We start from the raw sequence: 17,224 nt of genomic DNA, 5'->3' as shown, positions 1-17,224 counted from the left end.
TTGCACGTTTGGCCGACAAATAAAATACAGTAATACCTCCCATATTCATGCTTCACTATTCACGTATTCACCTATACACATTTTTTGGAATGTGGAAACTAATCCCAAGATATTACGTTTTTGTGTTCCTTTACGAAACACCCTAAAATGCCACAAGCTGGCATCAAACCTGTGTATCAGAGGAAATTAGTACATTGTCGCTAAGCCAAGGTTATTATAGATAAGAAAAAACAGCATAACTTAAACCAAATTGAAAAAAACATTTTCGGTAACAAAATAAAATACGATTTTTTTTCAACTATTAAAAAACAACAACTACTCAATGACCTTCATTGTGCTGCTCTTTCTGCTGTGCCTACCACCGCCACCAGGAGGCTGTATAACATTGTAGAGTGATGCTGACACAGATGAAGAAGAATAGACTTCTACTACTACTTTAAGTGACTCAGTAAGATGCTGTAATAATAGCCATTCTTTGCAGAGGACAAAGAATATATGCCAGCATCTAAATGTGTTGTTCCACAATTTGTGTTCAAATATCCATTACTTCTCAAACTGCAACTATCAGTGCTAATGTTAGCATGTCGATGTTGTTTTGCATTGTTTGTCAGCTTTAAGCTATGCGTACTGTTTCAAAAGGCAAAATTACTGTATATTACTGTTGTTTTAAATACAGGGCATGTAATTCTTCATGTTTGACAGCGACCTTGAAAAAACTCACTCGTTTTTATTTCACCTAACCACTCTTTTCAATTTAAAATTCGCCGTTTTTTCTAAATGTTTTTTTTTTCCCATATATTGAATTTTAACTTGTGTTTATGAAAGTAAACACCAACTTTCCAAGAGGTGTGCGTTTGTCACATGCAAAACAAAAGAAAGCATTTAGTGTCACTAATGGAGAAAATAATGCGTAAAAACAAGTAAAACAGGTGTTGCTTGCGCAAGAAAGTTAACGCTAACGTGCGGCGGAGTAATGGCGGCTGATTATACAGCCACGTATTATGTCGCGCATGCTAATGAGTAGGTACGCCCGTTGATTTCCTCTTATAATGCTAGCGTGTGTCATTAATGATTCATTTTGGCATTTTTTCACGCACCTGTGCTGCCGACGCGAGCCGCGACTGGACTGACAACCACTGATTTACATTTCACATAACACATCACTTCTTTTTAGCAACAAAATAACCATTTCATTAGGTACACCTGTGTCATCTAATGACATACTGAACAAGAATTTCACATATTTTTAACTGCCCCTGATGATGCATTTCACCACAACCCTAACGCCAACCACGTTGTTAGTGCTAACACAAACCATCAAAATCCTATCCCTTGACCAAAGGTGGGTAGTAACTTGTGCCCGACCGATAAGAATTTTTTGGGGCCGATTCTAATTTGGATATTTGGCAGAATAAACTTCTCATAACCGATTAACCAGCCGATTAACTAGAAAAATAAATCTGAATAAAATAACTTTTTTTTTTGTCCCTTCATGCTTACATCAATAAAAATATTAACTTTTTTGGTCAACTTTTTCCAATTTTTGGGGGAACGGATGTTTGAATGTCTTTGTCCTACGTTGTACTTTATTATTGCGTAAAAAAAATGTTGTTTTTTTTTAAAAAAAGCAACCTAACCCTAAAAGCTGTCATTAAAACTGACAATGCTGACGAACAGACTATCGGGTCATTCGTCCGACTTGTTGGCTGCGTTCGGCAGCTTTTGACAATGTCGCCCTCCGCGGCATTTCTGGCTGTCAAACAAACGCAAACAACAAAAGTTAGTCCTTGAAATCCTACACCTGCGCCGGCTGGAGGCATGTTGTTTGTCCATCCTCCTCTTCCTCCCCTATCTTCCTCCTCTTCTTTTTCTTCTTCTTCTTCTTCATCTTCCAACATTGTCCTCCCTTTTGTGTCGCACCAAAACTCTCAAATTGCATTTTTTAACGTGTCGCATCCCCGGAGGTGCGCGCTCGGCGGCAGGTGTGGAAAAGATAAAGATAAAAAAAAAGAAGGTAAAGAAAGCAAAACGGAGCGAGATCTCCCACTCATCCATGTGAATTTATGCCGGAGTGCTGCTTAGCTTCTTAGCGATGTAAATGCATGCCGATGACAATATGGCGTGCAAACTTTTTCACAGGTAATTGTTTGGCAAACGATGATAAAAACGTGATAAAGTGCTGTGAGTGCCGTCCAGGTTTGCAGCTTCAAACGTTCTACTTCCCTGTCAGGTAAAAAAAAAAAAAAAAAAAAAAAAAGAACATTATTGTACTTTTAGGGGTTCATAATGTCTGGTCCCGCAGGGGGCGCCCTCAAAAACTTTGAAATGCACTACCTCTACTTTTTTAGGCCAAAAAACAAGCCAAATATTAACAATAACTTTTTTTTTTATTATGTTTATATTCTTTTATTTAATGAATACTTTTTTTTTTACAGAGTTTTGTCATGTTTAACTAAACATATTTTATTTTGATGACTAGATGTCATAATTACAAGCTGGGTAAAACTCAAATGTAATCATTTTTATGCAGTAGATTTTAATGAATGGTGTTTATTTATCTGCCCAGGGACGGCGTGTTCAGGAAAAATAACCTTTCGCCACATCTGTTAGAATTTCTTAGTGTTGTAACACTCGAGACTTGTCTTGGTCGCAAGACCGGTCTGGAGGTCACATTACAGGTCACAAAGCGCTGCCGTCGCTCACGTTTCTTAAACGCAACCAAGTTCTTTAAATCTTAATTTTTTAAATGCATACAAGGATTGTTTTTTTGTTTGTTTGTTTTTTTTTTACAAGAATTTAGTTGGGGAACAAATGTTAAGATTTGACATTCTTGCAAGTTGTGATTTGTAAAAGTTGTTGGCAGTCAAATGTACTAAAGTAATGTAACATTAAAAAGGAAATGTGCTTCAACTGCTCAAACTAGTTCTGTTTGTTGAAATGGATTTTTATGGTTTTGGTTAGGCATGGCCAGCTCTGGTCGTCGAGCGTCGCTGTCCTGCGTGTTTTATGTCTCGATCATTTGAATCTGGTGTGTTGTAGTAGGGAGGAATAAAATACGCAGCACAGTGGCCATCGAGGACAGGGTTTGGACATCCCTGGTCTTGATCTTGTCATGGTTTCGGCTAGTCATCGTCTTGGTCTTGACTTTGTCTCTACTCTCATATACGTATATACAAATTGTATATACACTCCTATTCTCACACACACACACACACACACACACGCACACCCACAACCCCACACACACAACCACATACTGTATAAATATATACATATATATACATACATATATACTATATGCTCTATGTATGTGTGTAAAATGCTATTATATGCATTGCATTTTATTTTTTAAATACATTCACAACTAATTCTTCTATTTCAAGACTCAAAAATATTTGTCAGGTGACAAAACAAAATAGAAGTGTTTTACAACAAACTTGTTACATTCATGGTCATTATTTTATGCTCGGTGCAATAAAATCTAATCATGATTATACTACTACATAATGTATTTGTTTTGGGGATTATTTTGGGAGTTCTATTATTTTGAGAAAAAAATGGTTTCAAAAACAAATATGGTGATGAATAAAATACTGCACCCGGTTCTGTGAAGTGGTCACAGTGCCCTGCCCTAAACCTTCTGCCTTGGGCCAACTCTGCCGAGACTACCCAACTATTCTGTAATTTGGCTGATCATACGGCGAGTACGGTGCGCCCTCATTCTCGCGAGTGGAGATCCCGCAAATAGAAACAAGGAGTGACGAAAACGCACAAGGCGAGGGACGTCAACAATTAGAAGGCGTGAAGCCGACGCCGGAATTAGCATGCGGTGCTGATAAATATGCATGTAAAGACGCTCTCCCGGGGGGGAGGAACATCTTTGATTGATAGCTGTGCAATTGAAGGATGTGTAAATGCACTGGCTGGCTGGCTGGCAGCACTTGTTAAAAGTTTGAGCAACTTTATAATCCCTCACGCCACATCTGCTCGCCGCCTGTGAAACGTCATTAAATTATTACCGGCAGCTGGCCGCCAAGCCAAGCTAACGCCGCTGCTTCTTATCCGAATGCTCCCTGATTTACACCGCATCTCTAGCAGAATAAATGATTATTTTATACATGTGTAAAATAAACGCCTCGCCCTGCATTATTCATGAGTTTTTAGTCCTACAAGGTGACTGGTGAATGATGGCATTTTATGGTTTATGATACAAAAATATGTTTGTTGACATATAGGGAAGAACGGCTGTTTGGGGTTACGAGATTGGCCTTGCAGTCCTGATGTTCTGGGCTTGAGTCTGAACTCTGGCCTACCTGTGTAAATTTGCATGTTTCTCCCTGTGCTTGTGTGGGTTTTTCTCCGGTTTTACTTTCAGAAAGTGATTTGCTAACTTTTTGGGCGGTACGGTCGCCTAGTGGTGAGCACATCTACACAGTTCTGAGCAGGTTTATAATAGTTTGGGATTTTTCATTAAAGTTATTATTTATTTGGTTTTGACTTTTGTTTTGTTTTTTATTCAGTTAGTTTTAATTCGTTTTTAGGGCAGGTTTGTTCATTTTTATTACTTTTTATTTTTCTCAAAAAGCTTGATTCTATTTGAGTTTTTATTAGTTTTAGTATTAGTTTCAGTTGTCTTATTATATGGAGTATTTGTGAAGTTGATCAAAAAAAAAAAAAGGTCACTATGTTTTGTGTAATAAAGTAAAGTAAACTACAATTCTGAAATGACTGTTTGACCTTCCTTCTTCTGTGCGGACATCAATACGAAATAAAAGCATTTAAAATGAACCCTGAAAGCGACATTTTCAATATTATTATAGTTATAGTTTTATAAACAGAATATGCAATTTTAGTTGCTGTTTTGGTTGTGTGTTCTGTTTTTTTTATTCTATTTCAGTGCTGAAAATTATTGTTGGATTTTAGTTATCTCGTTAGTTTTCGTTAAATATAATAACCTACTAATCTTGGATCCGGCCTCCCTGTGTGACATTTTCTCCTGGTACTGTGGCTTCCTCCCACATTCTAAAAAAAAACATGCATATTACTCTAAATTATCCATAGTTGTGAGTGTGTGTTTTTTGTCTCTGTATGTGGCATGCGATTGGCTGGTGACCACTTCAGGGTGTACCCCACTTCTCTCGCCAAAAGTAAACAGGGATAAAACAAGCGCTATAGAAAATGGATGGGTGGCTGTATAATTGACATATTATAAAGTTAGCCCTGATGCCAATAACAATGTGACATGTTGAAGGCAGGCAGCTTCACTGGGAAGACTTGCAGCGCCACCTAATGTCAACGTGAGGAAGAAAATATAGACCGCACTGGCAATAAAGTGTTGTGTTGCTCTTGTGTGATAGGGGCGCATCCTCAGTGCTGCATCCTCCCGCGGGTCTCACTGCACAATGAGGGGGCGACCATATTAAACACCAAATAAAAAATCAGTGCGTGTGAGTGGGCATGCGAGCACACACGCGTGTGCGTGTACAACTCCCAGGGGTGATTCTTTTCATTTAGCCGCTGCCATCGCTTTATCTGCCTTCAATTTATTTGACAGACTCATTTGATAAATGCACTATACTTGCACTATAATAATATTTATATCAATAATAATAATATATAATATAGTGCCTACAATGGTTGTATTAAAATGAATAAAATCACAGAATACTTTTATTAACTTATTTTCTAAGAATGTGATGATGCTTTTCAAATTAATTTAGGAGTTACTGATAAACTCTAATTGTAACTATGTTAATAATAGTAGTGAGTACAATTTTGATTGGAGCACATAAACTAATAACATGAAAGTATCATTATAATCAACAGATGATAAAAAGACTTCTTACAATATCTATCCATGGCAATGTTTTAATTATGTTCTATCTTCATGGAGAAGACATTCAACCGTGACGTTCGGGGAGTTCTGTAGGAGGTGATTCGGAAGTATGGGGTACTGGACCCCTGATACGAGCTGTTCGGTTCCTGTACGAACGGTGTCAGAGTTTGGTCCACATTGCTGGCCGTAAGTCAGATTTGTTTATGGTGAGCGTTGGACTCTGTCAATTCTGTCCTTTATCACACACCGATTCTGTTCATAACCTTTATGAATTCCTAGGTGAAGCCCAGGTGTCGAGGGTACCCGGTTTGGTGGCATCAGTATTGCATCTCTGCTTTTTGCAGTTGACGTGGTACTGCTTCAAGCCATGATCTCCAACTCTCACTTGTTCACGAGTTGGGGGAGAATGGATCCGCAGAACAACAGGAAGGATCGGTGCTGCGTTTGCGGTGATCCATATTCTGTATCAGTCTGTTGTGGTGAAGAAGGAGCTGACCGAAAGGCAAAGCTCTCCATTAAACGGTTGATCTACGTTCCTACCCTCATCTATAAACACGAACTGTGGGTTGTGACTGAAAGCAACGATTCTGGATACAAGCAGCCGAAATGAGTGGGAAGCTCGGTCACCCAGCAGGGGCTCAGAGTAAAGCTGCAGCTCCTCCACATTGCGAGGATTCAGATGAAGTGGCTTGGGTATCTGATCGGGATGCCTCCTTGGTGAGGTGTTCCGGGCACATTCCACTGGGAGGAGGCCCCGGGGATGGCCCAAGATACACTGGAGAGACTATGTCTCCTGGCTGGTCTAGGAACGCCTTGGGATAACCCCCGGAGGAGATGGACGAAGTGGCTAGGGAGAGAAAAGTCTGGGCTCCCCTGCTTAAGCTGCTTGCCCCGTGACATGACCTCAGTTAAGCGGACGGACGGATGGATAGATGGACGGATGATTTGTCATTGGATTTATAAACTCACCGGCCACTTTTTAAAAGAGCAGCGCCAACAAAACTAAACAACATACTACTGTATTTTAGTGCCAAATACCAAATATGTAAAACCAAAATATTATAAATGCTTCTCTGTAAGATAGACCACACTAAAATTGCACTCACCACTGCAAACTACAAGCTCAATAGTGCATTTTTATATGAATACTTTTGAATGTCAGCGCATTCTTGGTCATCTTATAGACGTATACCAATAGTTTCAAATACTCAGTAGGATGCCTTGAACGCTTTGAAGTTCATTTTGTCAAGGTACTTTTTACAGCTTTAAGTACACACACAGGTTTGTGTACATGTGTCTTTGTCTTCCTACCCTGCTGTTTTCTCCTGATAATTCCTAATGTCCGCATTCTTCTGTTGTGAACTTGATCCTCCGTCTTTGTAGAAACACACACCACCAGCCAGCGCCTGTGTTCCTCTGCCCGCAAAATAGCCAGGCAATTAGTGCGAATTCAAATGCACGTGGGTATAGCTTGCAGGCCACCCGTACAGTATCTCTCGCCATGGGCCTGTATCACTCAGGGTATTCCTCCGCGGCTGCCCGTATTGCTTACTATGGGCTTGTATTGCTCAGATATAGCACGTTTTCCGGCCATATCACTCACTTTAAGCCTGTATCGCACTGATATCATGCATCAGCTGCTGGTATCTATTAGCTTGTAATGTTCTCTGACTGCCTACCTTGGTCAAAAAAAAAAAAAAAAAAAAAAATCCCTTGGATCCATTAGATTTACTTAATTCAGAAATGTGCATGATTAAAATGTACTAGACTAACATATATTGAATGTTTTAGGACAAGAGTAGAACATTATGTCAGTTGACCACATTTTAATCATGTGCAACCAAAAGTCAAGTGCTTTTTTTTTTCTCATAAGGCAATGTTATCTGGTTTGATTAAATACGCAAGTACTTTTTAGAATAAATAGTGAGTTGAGGATATGCTATGTTGCATTTGAATTACTTAACTGTCGTTTTAATGAGGAGTAAATTCTATGTTACAATGATTAAAAAAAGTATGAGTACGTTTGTATCGAACAAAGAAAAAAGTAAAAATCCAATGCCTTTATTATTATAAGATGTTTTTATAAGCTTTAAATTAAAGCATATTTCAACATCCAGACGCTTTTAGGTACATTTGCCCCCCTTTTGTTTACCTTCCAAACAAACAGATGTGACATGATAACCTAACACATGCTGAATGTATTTTTATAAAAAGTATTTTATGGTCATGTTTATGCTTTTTCCTTGCACACGTGCATAAAGAGAAGAAAAAGCAACACGTCTGGAAATAATTAGCCAACAAGGCAGCATCTAGCGGCATATGGTGAGGTCGTGCAGCAAAGGAGGGGCTTGTCAATCATCTATCCGCAGACGTATGGAAATCAACGCAAATCAACACAACTGGCGGCGACTCATCTAGTCTCTGTCACACGGGCGTACTTTTACAAAACATCCCAAACTTCAGGAGTTATTTCCAGAAGCCCTGTGAGCTTATTTAGACACTCGTACGGAATCTGCTAGCATAACTAGCTAGCTTGACAAGAGCATAGTAAGTGAAATGGCTGTCTTTGAAAGGCAGAAGCCACTTTTTTTCCTAACAGGACTTGAAAAAAATATGCTTGGGTTGACTTTCGCTTTAACTTAAGTGCCTTTTAATAGGCTCAAATGTGTTTAAAATCATGTGCCGGCGGTATGATTTAAAACTAACACCCACAATAAACTTCACACCTGCTACTAACAGACGGAATGTTACTCCATTTTGACTTTTCCAAGTTTTTAACAAAAAAAAAAAAACCTGGTCAGTTCTAGTAGCAAACTGTCCTCTAGTGAAAGTTAGCCACGAGGGAATAGGCACGAACATTTTTTTTCTCGCTTTTTTCCCCTCTTTTTCCGGAGAGCGTGACAGCTGCATTTAAATATGAAATAGCTGCAAATTTGCTGCGGCGACAGCATCGCGGCTGTGAACAAAAGCGACGTTTGGAGGCGAAGAAAAAGCAAAACGCGTGTAAAGCAGCTCTTTGTCGCTGTTCGCCGCGCCGCCGCCTTTGTTTGCACACAATGGGATGAAATATTTTTAACCGGTAATTACCTGGCGGGGATCCGACATGCCGGGATTCGCGGGCCAGTGTGGCGCGGCAGGTTGGAAGGTACTGCCGTCGTGTGCGTGCGTGTGCGCGTGTGTGTGCGACTGGCAGAAGCTTTCCGCAACCGTCTCTTCACCGTCCAAGATGGAGTCACCACTTCACGCCAAGTCCATCGCGGGCGAACGCGAGCGACGGATTTAGAAAGCCTCCCGCCTCATCCTTGCTCCTTCCAAATCCAGTCCGTCTGTTGTCCCGCCTTTTGTCAACTATTGTGGCGTGTCGCTGGTTATTTTTATCTTCTTGTGCTGTTTACTGGGCTAAAGTGTAAAGGGGCTTAGATGTAGGCCCAATTCAACGTGTACTGTACAATCGCAAAGAACACAAGCCAAAGCAAAATTAAGCAGTTCTTTAATCAGGCAAAGAGGGAATAAAGTGTTGCAAAAGCTACAATGTCATTGGACAAAAAAAGTCAGTTGAATTTCCTATGAGATTGTATTGAATAGATCTTGTTTTAAAGAAAAGTTTGAAGAAAGACATTAGTTTTGAAATCACAATTACTGTATGTAAATTAGAGCAACTTTCTATCGATAGACATTCCACTAATGACTACTTTAGTCTACAATCTTTGACCTTAGACTTAGGTTGGAGTTGGGTTTAGGGTTTGGATTTTTGAAGCTAAGGTTAGGTTTAGGGTTTGGAGTAGAGGGTATGGTGAGGTTTGGATTGGATTTGGGTTGGGTTAAGGCTAGAGAGGGGATAGTGTTGGTAAGGACTAGAGTTTGGGGGTTAGAGTTGGGGTTAGGTTTTGGATGACTGGGTTGGATTTAAGAGTTAGCTTTAAGGAAGGATGAGGTCTGGAAATTAAGGCTCTTCCAAGAAGAGGTAAAGTAGTCACAGGCAATGGATTTTGTCCTTTTAGGTGCATGTCCATTTTTATTTATATAATAAAAGTTTTTTTGTTGTTTGTATTTTTTTAAAGTGGAGATAAAAGACACAATGAGGTTAGGGTTGGATAGATACATTTTTTCAATTAAAAATATCTTAAAAATTGTTCTGTCATATCAAATACATACCGGGTATATCAAATCAATTCTTCAACCAAAAAATAGTTTTAAAAGATGTCAAGAAAATTATCCTTTTTTCCCCCCATTATTTCCTTACTCATTAGAACGTATGAGGTCATTTGGAGAGGTTTCAAAAACATTGCTATGAAGTTAGGTAGCATGGCGGTTTTGGTTCCATTAGAGGGGTCATGTTTTGTTTGATTTAACTGTTTAAATCTATGTCTAAATAGGTATGCACTTTACTTCAGTTTGTGTTTTTGTTCTTATGAATGAAAATGAGATTTTGTTTTGAATCTTACAGTATTATTTCATATAGCTTGACCGACCTAGATAAATGGACCTTCTGACAGAAATTTATTAGCGAATCTTTAGGATTTGTATCCGCGTTTTCCTTGAATTGACCTGAACCCTAAACCAGGAATGTCCTTTGTCCTCCCACATCTTAGAATGGCTGGAAGTTGATGGGATTTTTGCTTTGATACTGTAGAACATTTGGAGATGTTTGTTTCTTATGTTCTCAGGTGACATTATTCTGGCAAGAGGGTTTGTCTTTTTGTTTGTATTCCTTTACATTTGAAGAAGGCAAAGTTATATTTTTTAAGATTTTCATCATACCCTGCCAGCTGTTTTTTAAGGACAAAACAAAGATGACAAATCCCAAATTGTGTGGCGTGTCACAATAACACAATCAAACGTCTCAAGGTCTGCTGCCACTCACTTTTTGTGTCCAAGCAACAAAGAAAAGTGTCACTTTGTTTCAACTCATAATGAGACTTTTTTTTTTTTTTTTACTGTTAAATGACCTTCACAAGTCAGCTGAAATAGCTTTTTGTTTGTTTTTTTTTTTCCTTTTTAATTCCCCATTTTTATTTTCTTTGACAATAAAAACTATTGTGGATTTACACCGGGCGATAAAGTAGCGCATCTCATAACATGCTCCAATAATCCACCTGCTCTAATTACAATCATAAAGTGTCGGAGTCGAGCTGTAATGTAACACTGATTAATGTCCACACCAACTAAACTTTTTGTTCTCGTTTTTCTCGCTTTTTATTTATCTATTCATTTTCACTTTTCCCAGTCTGTGGTGGCAACAAACCGAGTGCGTATCTTCAGTAATTCATATTTATCTTAAATACATTCAAATGAGAATTTGGAATCCTTCGGCAACACCAGTAAAGAAGAGATCAGGTAGAATGCTGTTATAAAGGGACTTTTATCAGAATAAGATCAAACATGTTTTGTGGGGCCATAGTCACCTGCTTGCGTGCAAGTCTTTTTTTTTTATGTTGCTGGTCTTGCGACCTTTTCAGCTATACATATGCTCCCATCCAGATTTAAACTGGGAAGCAATGCAGAAATACCAACTTTTACTTGGAATTAGTGAATGTCATTCAAACTAGTGAATAAGATGAAGCAGGATTTAAATTTCAAAATACTTGTACCATAATCGGGATATTCGTACCACTCCATTGATACATTTTTTTTTTAAAAACATGCTCTAGCAAGATCGGCGGTCCCCAAACGTTTTTGCACCTCGAACTGGTTTCATGTGAAGACATATTTGACATAACAGACCATAGTGGAATCATATAAAAAGAAATGATTAAATATACAACTCACCATTACGATGAATGTAGTGAGTAAGTCCCCTGCACTTGTTCTCTTCAATGTCTTCAAGGTCCCATCTCAAAAGCTCCAATGGCTTGTCTTTTAAAGCCAGTTGGGAAATATTTTAAAGTGGAATCATTCTGCGCTTTAAAAAACAAGAAATAAGAAAGAAAAACTATTACTGGCAGTTTAAATGCATTTGTTAGCTTTCTGGAAGTGTGTTTAACAACATTATTAGTACTATGTGTGGCGTACTCTAGCTCCATCCAAATTTATAGTGCACGTCTAAAGTGCATGAGAGGAAAAGTGTTTAAATCGACACAAGGCGCAAGGACAGATTAGAAGGTGTGTAAATGACAGATTGAAATGCTGGGAGAATATGGCCAATAATTAGAAAAGGAGGAAAAGTTGTTTTTATGTTTCAGTGTTAGCAAATGTTTTGTTGTAAAATTCCTTTGGCACTTATAGGATAAATATGGGTACAAAAAAAGTGTCGTGTTTAGTATCTGAAAGCATAAAAATGGGATTTTCTCCATTTAGATGATGTTAACAATAAAAAAAATATATTTTTTTTCATTTACGACATGATGAACATTTGGATTATCACACAAGTCCTACGATAAGGTCGATAAGATCCAGGTAAAAAAAAATAGCAACGCATCATCTTGCGGTATCAGAAACAACAACCAAAGGATGAAAACAACAACTGAATTTTAGCATATCGGAAGCTAACAACGTGCTGATAAAATCTCAGTGTTGTTGCCTTGAAGATCAAAGTTGATGGCACCATGTCACGGATTATAATATCATGCCAGGACCGAAACCCATCGATAAGTCGATGTTATCTCCTGTGGATAATTTGCAAAGACGTTTTTTTTAATCCTCTCTGCTGTAAGGAAAGCCATTTCAGTCTTTATTTGATATCCTTGGTACACAGCTTAAGGTACCGTACGCTCTTTGTCCTTTGTCTTACTAGTGAGAAGTGAGAGAGTATTAGTAGAATGGACCTGAGGATGGATATCAAAGGATATCGAATCAACGCTACGGCTGACCCTTTTTTGACATTTCCCCCGGCGTGACCAAGCGTTGGTGTGTTTCTCTAGAAATTATTAACATCTGCCGCACAGACATCAGGAAGAAGTCACGCGTGCCTTAATGGGCCCTTGTTTAGTCATTTACGGCTAAGCGTGTCATTACGCCGCGATTTACGAGCCCGTGTCTCTTCCCTGAGTTTCACCTCGCCACTATTTATTTTGGGGCTTTTTACGGCCATAGAGGCTGCCTAAAGGTCCTCCCTCGCTATCCAATTAATTCTGACGATCCAGCGCATCACCACGCCTTTATTTCTATAAACGCCTTCGGTATGACTGTAAAGAAAAAAAAAATGTGGGCGGACAAATGTGCATTAGTGCTTTAAGTTCACTTTGAGCATTCTGTTTGTTTTGAAAGAATCAAGTGGAAGTGGATTTTCATACCAGCGTGGACCCCACTTCTCTCACCAAAAGTCATCTTGAAATACTTTAAGACTGTACATTGTTCATTAGTGTGAATGCTTTTTTGTCAAAATGTGGCTTGCCATTGGCTGTTGACTAGTCCAGAATGTACCCACTTCTCTCACCCCAAAGTTAGCTGGAATAGGCTCCAATTTACCTCGTGACGCTAATGTGTGAATGTGACTGTGGAGGCTTGTTTGCTTATATGAGGCCTGTCATTGGCTGGCAAGCAGTCCAGGGTGAACCCTGTTTCTCTTGCCATAAGTTAAATGGAAAAGGCTCCACCCACTTGTGGCCCTAAATCATCCAAATGTGAGAGTAAATGATTGTTTGTCTTCACGTGCCCTGTGATTGGCTGGCATCCAGTCGGATTATAATAGCTTTGAATTTTTCATTATGGATAGTTTTTTTGTTTTGACTTTGACTTGACTGAGTAGTTTTTAGAGCAGGCTTGTTAATATTGATTAGTTTTAATTTTGTTAGAAATGCTTCACTTTAGTTTAGCGTTTTTTATTTTTAGTTTTTTTTTATTTTTTTATTTTTTTTTTTTTTTTAAATAAAGGGAGTATTTAAAGAAGTCACCCCAAAAAATATTTGGAATAATATGTTATATTTGGCTTCATTAAATATGTCATTCGAATTAATATTGCGTTTGTGGAATATGAGTTAAGCAGCAAAATCTACCCAACTTCCCCTTTAAAAAAGGTCACTAATAGTCGTGTAATAAAGTAAAGTCAATTATAAATGTCATACGACTGACCTTCCTTCCTCTGTACAGACACAAAAAAGCAATACCAAAATAAATACATTTCAAATGGATCTTGAAAATGTATGTTTCATATTAATTGAGACAGAATTTTAAACACTTTTTCGTGTTTATTTTATTTTGTAAATTTTTTGTATTTTGTAAACTAAAATATTCATCAGACCTGAGAAGGCCGATCACGATCCTGATCATTTGAATCAGGTGTGTTGGAAGAGAGAGACCCTGGAAAGGGGCCTGTCGAGAGCTGGCCTTGGGCACCCCTGCTCTACAGTATGTGCTTCGTGATTGGCTAGCAATCAGTCCATGGTGTACCCTAGCTTGGATAGGCTCCAGCTCACCCTTGACCCTTATAAGGACAAGCGCTACAGAAAATAGATGGATGGATTTTGTAACTCTTCTCAACAAGCATAGATTTGTTTGCCATTTTAACCTCATTACGAAAACATGCATGTTTTGCCCAGGAGCGACGTCAGTAATAAAAACACGCCCACTCCAGTGCTTGAGTGCATCAACATCACACGACCTGGTGTCGCGTGCGTGGTGCGCAGTGGAGTGGCCCGGCGTGCTCGCTGGCTCTAAATATTCAATCAACTAATGACACCGTTGATCATGGTGAGCGGCGCCACGCTCTTGACGGCAGATGGTGGATTTAGTTGTGACCGGCGCGCGCACAAACACACACGCGCACACAAACACTGTATCTCACAAACTCAACAAACAGTCATTAATGTCTAAACCACTGGCAACAAAAGTGAGTACACCCCTTAGTGAAAATGTCCATAGAGTGGAAATGTTAAAAGTAGGACACACTGTTCCGTAATTCTCGCAGATATGGAAATTTCAAAAATACTGTATATACTTATAAAGAGAGCAAGCCATTTTAAACACTTCAGATTGGTCAATAATTTATGTAAAAAAAATATTTATATAAATAAAAACACCATAGCCACTGACCAGTGGCTAATACAGTAATAAAGATTTGTGAAAAATACAAATTTACCAAGGTGTGACATATGAGGAATCGGCCCGATGTCAGCGATATAAATGTCAAATGTTACATCAATTTTGTACAGTGCTGGCCATTTTTAAGCTTCGATAAAATTCCAACACAATAAATTTGTATTGTAATGTGTTTTTAGGCCATGAAAAAAAGTACTTCAATGTAACGGACAATTGGCTCTAACGGACGAACCGCGCCACCAATTAGCGTGTTAAATTGTGGTTGCACTGAATGTTTTACGACTACACAACAATATGTTATTTTCCTTATTAAAAAAAAAAAAAAAAGACATCACACGGCTCCACTATACTTTTCTTTTACTCGAAACAGTCCCGTTTCTTCTCTCTGTGAAAAAGCCAAAGAACACAATAATACCGAATATTGTGATGTAATTTTTTAAATCAATCATTCCTGGCCTTTTCTGGGAGTGACACTCTTCGACAGTCCAGTGGGTTAGAGCCCCACCTGTTGGTTTAGTGTGGCATTATTTCCAGTGTCTTTTGACTGTTGTGTGTCAGTATTCCAACAGCGTGTTGTGTTGTTGTGTGTTTCACATTCACGTCCGACGTTATCCGACGGCGAGTGTCATCCGTCAGCTCGTCGCCGTCGTCGTCACGCTGCTTTTTATGGCGTCTGCAGCCTCTCGTTGGGCTGATTTATGCGCCTGGCGCAGATGTTGCTTACATCCCAGATTTTTTTTTTTTTTTTTTTTTATTCAATTACCGAATCTATCTGGCTGTTTTAATTACGGCTATGAAAAGCCCCATATCCTCCTCGTCGGCGCCTCTGCCCGGATCAACGCCTTCTTGACATCACATCACACACCGGCAATCTATGAGGCTGCCTTAACTCTGCTTTTTAAAAATCAACTCATATTACATGCATGGAACTGGATGTTATTTAATGGTATATTAATATATACATTTTGTTAACCTTTATTTTAACCAATTAAAAGACCAACTGAGACCAAGGTCGCATTTGCAGTGATGATCTGTCCAATAACGGTACCACGACTACTAATAATAATACTACAACTACTACTACTAATAATAATAATTTATAAATAATTCTTCATAGCGTCTGAGTCTCCTATCGATCTCTAAATCTTACTTTCTGGGATGATGGCCTGGTGTTGCGCTGATGAATCAGGAAAAGTGTTGAGTCCAATGAATGGACTGCACCCTAGAACTCCCATTTGAAACTCATCCTTGATTTAGACTAGTATTCATTTGAAAGATGTACATTTTTTCTATTCATTTCTGCACTTAAAAATGATGGAACTGGGGTTAGCCCACTCAAGTTCTCCGTGGTTCAGTTTAGAATAGTGTAAGGAATTCCGAGACAAGGCCAAAAGGGGAGAGGCCCTTCGGCCTCGTCAGGGAAAAAGTATGGTCGAGTAGAAACAGCAGCACTGGGTACCTCTGTCTCCCGTGGGATCAGGAAGTCAGGCAACTCCCCACCCCAATGGGATAATGGGTTATAAACCAGTGCCAGCCCCTCCTTTCCAGGAAAAGCTGCCTATTCTAAAACCTACGTGTCGTTATGTGATTGCATTATTATTCAGTGTCATCAGTTTTATCAGAACTGCTAATGTGTGTGTCCTAGTGTGCAATGAAAGCTGCAGCATAAGAATATATCTATAGTAGCTTTGTTTGATACCAATTTTTCTCGGACCGATACCTGGACTTTTGATATCCACCCATCCATCCATCCATTATCCAAACCGCGTAGCCTCACAAGGGGTGTGCTGGAGCCTATACCAGCTGTCTATGGGGAGTAGGCAGGGTACACTCAATACAAAATTTCATTTAACAAAATAAAAAACATTGCGAACAAAACCTCTCTTTCTGATACAGATGGTGATTCGACGATGTGTCAGACTACAGCAGTATGGTGCCAAATACTGCCAAGGAGAACTTACTCGATGTCAGATTTTCTTTGCCTTAAGTATCGGCGGCTGGCATTGTCAGCCTCCACGAGTAACAAAAAATAACGCCGTATCGGCCCGATACCAATATCTGGTATTGGTACTCGCCCATCCCTAATTTAGAATCAGCCTATAATGCATATTTTTGGAACATGGAAGGACGCCAGCATACTCATCAAGAACTGCAGCTTGAATTCGAACCCCCCAAAGTCAGAACTGTAAGGCTAACCACTCACCCACTGTGTCGCTGCCCAATAACCACATTGCTTAATTGCTACCTCTGGGGTAGAGTGTCAATCAAACGTGAGCCGCTCTTGGGTTGTCTCTCACTGCGTTCCTGCTCAAGGGTGCCTCACTTTGCCGCAACTTTGTCGCCAAACTTTTCTCTCAGGCGTCCGTCCTGCATTTCATCTCGAGTATTACTCTCAAGAAGAAGAAGGAGCGG

At 39.2% G+C, this 17,224-nt stretch overlaps 1 protein-coding gene across 5 annotated transcripts in view; it reads right to left on the bottom strand.

Moving 5' to 3' along the window:
* The window catches only part of LOC147143338 (uncharacterized), a 91,296-nt gene that overhangs the window by 64,237 nt on the left and 9,835 nt on the right, over positions 1-17,224 (bottom strand). For 2 of the 5 annotated variants that reach the window (XR_015087857.1, XR_015087856.1), the window contains exon 2: positions 11,606-11,738. The exons of 1 other annotated variant lie outside the window; for it this stretch is intronic. The gene's annotated coding sequence lies outside the window, so the exon portion shown is untranslated. Of the gene's footprint in view, positions 1-7,147; positions 7,203-11,605; positions 11,739-17,224 lie in introns of those variants that run through there. 2 more of the 5 variants (XR_015087858.1, XR_015087859.1) reach the window with 2 other exon arrangements.

Source organism: Filicampus tigris, chromosome 8, assembly GCF_054856515.1.
Source record: "Filicampus tigris isolate MCC_2025a chromosome 8, RoL_Ftig_1.0, whole genome shotgun sequence".
Taxonomy (NCBI): domain Eukaryota; kingdom Metazoa; phylum Chordata; class Actinopteri; order Syngnathiformes; family Syngnathidae; genus Filicampus; species Filicampus tigris.
The sequence above is the reverse complement of the archived record's forward strand: the minus strand, read 5'-3'. Positions and strand labels throughout refer to the sequence as shown.